Source organism: Piliocolobus tephrosceles, chromosome X (assembly GCF_002776525.5).
Source record: "Piliocolobus tephrosceles isolate RC106 chromosome X, ASM277652v3, whole genome shotgun sequence".
Classification (NCBI taxonomy): Eukaryota; Metazoa; Chordata; class Mammalia; order Primates; family Cercopithecidae; genus Piliocolobus; species Piliocolobus tephrosceles.
This window is the reverse complement of record NC_045455.1, coordinates 45,546,955-45,553,962: the sequence shown is the minus strand read 5'-3', so window position 1 is coordinate 45,553,962 and position 7,008 is coordinate 45,546,955.

Genomic DNA, 7,008 nt, shown 5'->3' with positions numbered 1-7,008 from the left:
TTATTATTATTATTATTATTATTATTATTATTATTATTATTATTATTGTTTTGAGACGGAGTCTCGCTGTCGCCCAGGCTGGAGTGCAGTGGCGCGATCTCGGCTCACTGCAAGCTCCGCCTCCCGGGTTCCCGCCATTCTCCTGCCTCAGCCTCCCGAGTAGCTGGGACTACAGGCGCCGCCACCTTGCCCGGCTAGTTTTTTGTATTTTTAGTAGAGACGGGGTTTCACCATGTTAGCCAGGATGGTCTCAATTTCCTGACCTCGTGATCCACCCGTCTCGGCCTCCCAAAGTGCTGGGATTACAGGCTTGAGCCACCATGCCCGGCCTTTCCTCGTTTTATACATTCACTTTCCCCATGATTATTGAGTATGACTATATAATGATAACTCTAATATCTTATGGGAATAAAATAATAAAAAGATACATTCTCTGTCAGATTTTCTTAGTCCATTTAAACCATTGTAACAAAATATCATAAACTGTGTAGCTTGTAGAAAACAGATATTTTTCTCACAGATCTGGAGTCTAGAATTCCAAGAAAAGGATGTCAACAGATTCAATGTCCAGGAATGACCCAGTTACTGTTTCATGGACAGCAGTCTTTTCACTGCATCTTCAGATGGGGGAAGAGAAGATGAGTTCTCTTGGGCATCGTTTATAGGAACAATAGTTCAATTTTTGAAGGTGTACTCCAGTGACCTAATCACCTTCCAAGGACCATCATATTGGCAGTGAGAATTCTAACAGATACATTTTTGTGGTATAAACATAAACATTCAGACCATAGCACCAATGCACACAAATATTCAGACCATAGAACCAACACACACAAATATATACAAACTCACACTATTTTTTTTTTTTTTTTTAAGTCAGAGTCTTGCTCTGTCACCTAGGCTGGAATGCTGCAGTGGCACGATCTTGGCTCACCACAATCTCTGCCTTGTGGGTTCAAGCAATTCTCCCTGCCTCAGCCTCCTGAGTAGCTGGGATTACAGGCACCCGCCATCACACCCAGCTAATTTTTATATTTTTAGTAGAGATGTGGTTTCGCCATGTTAGCCAGGCTCATCTCGAACTCCTGACCTCAGGTGATCCACCTGCCTCAGACTCCGAAATTGCTGGGATTACAGGCATGAGCCATCACGCCCAGCCACAAACTTACACTTTTATGAAGCTTATATTTTAACCTAGTGCTTTTCAAACTGCCATGTACATAAGAATTTACTGGGGATTTTGCAAAAATGAAGATTCTTTGAAGTTGGGTTATGAGATTTACAAGCTTCTAGATGATTCTAATGCTACTGGTCCTAGAGTCATATAGTGGGTAGCAAAGTTCTAGTTCATGTGGAGTGGTGCAGTGGTACAATGTATTACAACAGAGAGTCCTTACCAAAAGCTAAAGAACCAAGACTAGCAAAGCCAAAAGTCTTCAGTGATGCTAAAACCCCAATGTCATGAATAGAGTCTGAATGTGTGTGTTTATTTGTGTGTGGTCAGAGTCCAGGAAGGTAGTTGAGTGACAGTGGGGGCCAGCTATGTTATGTGATAGTATGTGTCTGCGATAGTATGTGTGTGAGTGCAAGAATGAGTTGGAATTGCTTGCATGAAACAATGATTAACATGTATAGTTTTCTTTTTATTGTCTAACAGTGCGTGTGTATCAGGACTGTGTGACTCAGCCTCTCATTCTAAGAAGTCAGTATAGTAGATCAAGGGATTATAATCTTTTATATACATATGCATTGGGTTGTAGTGGCAGGCATTGTATTCCTGTATTCTCAAACATGCAACTCCTAAGTATATAATACTCTCCCATTTGAACAGACTTATTGTAATATATAAGAAAATTAAATACATTTATATTTTATATTGGTTCCATGTCCACTGAGTATATGTGTTCCACTGTTACTGGGTAGAGGGTACTATAAATGTCAATTAGGTCAAGTTGGTTAATAGTGTTGTTCAGGTCTTCTATATACCTACTGGTTTCTGTCTAATTTTTCTAGCATTTGCTAAATGTAAAGTGGTTAAAGCTATGAATATAATTGTCAATTTTTCTCTCTTCTTTCAGTTCTGTTGGATTTTGCTTTGTGTTTTGATGCTTTTCCGAGGTATGTATACGTTTTAGATTTTTGTGCCTTCTTAAATAGCAAACACAATTATCAGATATCCATTTTTATTTCCCACAATATTTATTTTACTAAAATCTATTTTGCATGATATTAACAAGGCCACTCAAACACTAATATGATTAGTGATTTGTGGTATACATTTTTGTTCTTTTATTTCTATTTTACTTTTGCCTTTAAAGTTTAATTTTTTTTAAGACAGAGTTTCACTCTCTTGTCCACCCTGGAGTGCAGTGGCACAATCGTGGCTCACTGAAACCTTGACCTCCCAGCTTAAGCTATACTCTCACCTTAGCCTCCCCAGTAGCTGGGAGTACAGGTGTACATCACCAAAGTGATGCCCCCCTCCCAGAGTGCTATTACAGGTGTGAGCCATTATGTCTGGCTGTAAAGTGTTATTTTTAACAGGATATAATGTGTCATGCTTTACTTTTAAATCCAGTCTGACGATCTCCTCCTGTTAATTAGAATTGGAAAGTTTATGTGCAGTGTATAGACAATTTTATTTCAATGTTATAATCTCTGTTAGGTATAAATATACTATCTTGCTCTTAATATCCAAATTTTCGCATCTGTTGTTTGTTTCTTCTTTCTTTTCTTTGGAATAACATATTTTATTGTATTCTCTTTTATCCAAAATTGATCTATTTAAAACACATATTTTACTTTTTAGTTGACACTTAAGGTACAACATGTACATATTTAACCCATCAAATTTACCTTCACATAGTATTTTATTTCATATAATGTGAAAACTCCACAATTCCATTTCCTCTTCCTATCTTATTTTTTATTTTACTTCTGCATATGAAGTCCAATATATTTTTGCTTTAAGCAAAGGTCTCATAACAGAATAAAAATAGAAAATAACTAGTTATATTTATTGCTATTCAATGAAAATTTTATATCTTTGTATATATCCAAGTCTTCTACTATTATATTTCTTCTTCTGTAAGAAGTTTGAGGCATTTTTTAGTCAAAACCTGATGAGGACAAATTTTGTCTTCATTCTAAAGTATTTATTTTACTTTTATTTCTGAAAAATAAATTTCACTGAGTATAGATATCTAGGTTGACCGGTTACATTTCTTTCAGCACTTGAATATATTCTTTTGTTGTCTTGTGGCTTGGTTTCTAGAAAACACCTGCAGTTTTATTTATATTTGTTTCTCTGTGCCTAGTATGATATTGTTTCTCTCCTGCTTTTTAGATTTTCTATCATTCGTTTTCACAAATTTGATGACAATGGGTCTTGATGTGGTTTTGTTTATTCTTTTAGGGTGTTTTGAGTGTCTTGGATCACTGGATTTCCAGTTTTATCAGTTTCCTGGTCATTATTTCTTTTTGTTATTGTTTTCTCTCACGTGTTTTCTATTGGAACTTCAAATACCTGTTTTTGGACTGCTTGTTACTGTAACAGAGTACTGAGAATATGTTAATTACTTTTTATATTTTTTCCTAACTTGGCTTCATTTTGAATTGTTCCAGTTGCTATATATTCAACTCTATTAATCAACTCTTCTCTCTTGCCTAATCAGCTGCTAATTGCCTCTAGGAATTTATTTTTCACTTCAGATATATTATTCATTTTTATATTTACATATGATTCTTTAATATAGTCTCATTTTTTTCTATGCCCATGTTTTTCTTTAAATCTTGAACATAGTTATAATACCTGTTCAAATTCCTTGTCTACTATTTTTATCATTTCTGTCACATTTAGGTTTATCTTTCCTGAGTGCCTGTTTCGGGAGCATGCTTTGGATTATATTGTCCTGTTTCTTGGCATGTGCCAGGGATAGGTTTTACTGAGAGCATTTTTCACTTCTGTGAGAGTTTACCCCTACCACCAACGTGTGGCCCTTCTAGAACATCTAGAGCATCCCAAGTATTCAACAAGGACATACCACTCTAACTGACGTGTTCTGGAACTGTTTAGCCTATAACTCTTCAGTCACACTTTCATTAGACTATGGGGTTATATCCTATATGTACACATCTTTTTTTGAGACGAAGTCTCGCTCTGTCCCCCACGCTGGAGTGCAGTGGCGCGATCTTGGCTCACTACAAGTTCCGACTCCCGGATTCACACCGTTCTCCTGCCTCAGTCTCCGGAGTAGCTGGGACTACAGGCGCCCGCCACCATGCTTGGCTAATTTGTTGTATTTCTTTTTTAAACAGAGACAGGGTTACACCGTGTTAGCCAGGACTGTCTCAATCTCCTGACCTCCTGATCCGCCCACCTCGGCCTCCCAAAGTATTGGGATTACAGGCATGAGCCACTTCGCCCGGCCCACATCTTATTTGTAAACAGAGATTCAAATCCCTTAATGCAGATTTCTGGAGCGCTTTTGGGACATGTTTCCTTGTATCAAGAACTCTTCCACACAACTTCGATCCACTTAGACTTTTTGAACACTAGCCTCTGTGTCCCCAACTCACCAAGTCCACCAAGTTCCCTTGAGATACCCATGTATGTTTCCTGGCAGAAATCAGAGAACTCATAAGCCTCTGTTTCCCGAGTTCTCTCAGGGTTCATGATGTTGTGCTCCTATACCTCAATGATTGAAAATTGTTTCATATGCTTTGTCCAATTTTCTAGAAAAAGGTGAAAGGTTTCATCTATTACTTGTTACTACATCATTGCAAGAACAAAAGTCTTGTTTTGAGAAAATAAAAGTATTGTTCTTTCAAAGTTTGTTATGTAATTATGATGTATTTCCAGAGTTAATGATCATTCTATAAATCAGGATATACTTTCTTTCAAACTAGAAAGACTTTCTATTATTTTAAAATGTGACCTAGAGACACATTAATTTTCTTGCCATCCCTTTAAATTCTATCAGATTTCATATTCCCTCAAGAGATAGATTTGGGAATTTTTGAGTTTTTTAGAGCTGATAAATAAATGAAAGGTTAAACTGCTTATTTTCTTGCTTCTAAAAGCAGTTTTTATATCAACAACACTAGCATTAACTGCCAATTAATTCAATTAATTGTAGCATATTAAAGCAGCATCTTAACAATCCAGAATTTCATATCCTATCCCAGAGCTACAGAGTCTGAATACTCACAAGAACCTTGCATGATACATGAGCACTTTATATTCTAAGACACCCTGTATAATATGCACACTAAAAATCTGACAGAAACCAAATGAAGTTGATATGTGAGGAATCAAAATGACTAACAAGAGTTTTAAAAATACCTTATAAGGGTATGTTAATGTTTTCAGTTGTGTTGAATATACGTATATAGACATACTTGCACTATATCTATATGTGTGTGTATACATATATATATATATATACACACACATACATTTACACTACTGTTGCTATATATACACTTCTATGTTATCTTATAGAAAATTTCCCTCAAAGTGGTAAGTGGTAATCAAAATAAATATCACATTGTGGAAAGACAATTCCAGCTCTTACATTTTATTTTTGAGCCAGTTTCAGTGTACAGGTCAACAAAAACATACTGTCTTTTTCTAATATTAGTTTATTCTATCATTTAATTCCATTTAGTGTCAGCTTGTATTAGCGTTGTTAGAGTACACATACACCAGTACAAGGAAAGAATGATCATTGTTGGGAAATAATTGACAGAGTAATAAACTTTGTGCTACTCTATACTGCAGGAAGTCAAGACATGCCAATAGTTCTGTCACTTTTCCTGCAGCCCTTCTGAAGTTTTTATGGGATGATGTAAATGAATGGATGGCTTGTCACACTTACTGAGAGAAAGGCAAAATATTTTTGAAAGATAAATTTAAATGTATTATTTATTCTTAAGGTAAATTTAGCAGTTTATTCTACTCAATTATTCATTCAAATCAATAAATTAAATAAAAAGAAATGTCTTAAATATGTTCTAAGAACAAGGCAATGGGTTGGGGGCTGCATATAAAAATACAATTTGACATGAGAACATGAGGTATAAACATGAGAAAGTTCAACATAAGGCAAAGTAAAGTCAACATCCTTAAAGAAGCCCAGTGGGCCGGACGCAGTGGCTCATGTCTGCATTCCCAGCACTGGGAATGCTGAGGCAGGCAAATCACTTGAACCCAGGAGTTTGAGATTAACTTGGGCAACATAGGGAAATTCCATCTGTACAATATACAAAACACACACACACACACACACATAGAAAAAAGAAAAAAAAAAAAAAAACATGCTGGGCATGGTGGCGAGTGCCTGTGGTGCTAGCTACTCCAGAGGCTGAGATGAGAGCATCACCTGAGCACAGGGAGGTCCAGGCTGTGGTGAGCCATAATCATGCCACTGAACTCCAGCCTGGATGAAGAGACAGACCAAAAGAAAAAACGAGGCCCAGTGGATATTAAAAAAAAAGAAAAACAAAAAAATAGGCATCATGTAGTTTTGAAATCCAAAAGAAATTTATAAAAAGATAGAATGGGGCCAGGGGCTAATAATACCAGGAGATTGGAATTTATGTTAGAGAGTAACACATTAGGAAATTCCTCCTGGCAGGAAGCTACAGGACAAGCTTATATGGATGATTATATAGGAAATCAGACGGGAGAAAAGTTTAAAATGATACCTTAGGTGGGGCCAAAGAGAAGAAAGGAGAATTTGCATGCAATGTGGTTAGAAATATTTTGGCCAAGTGAGTGGCAAAAGTAATGATGTGTTTTAAAAACTATAGCATTATTGAGGACAATGTGGAAAAATGTGGAATTATCTACAATACTTTTGCAATAAGCATGGCAAGAGAATAATCAGAATGGGAAGGAGGAATTATTTATGAGAGAAGTAGTTGAGGTAGATGCTACACCAATTTGAAAACAATTGGATAAAGAAATTCAAATTGTAAAAGACCATGCAAAGCAATTTAGCTGGT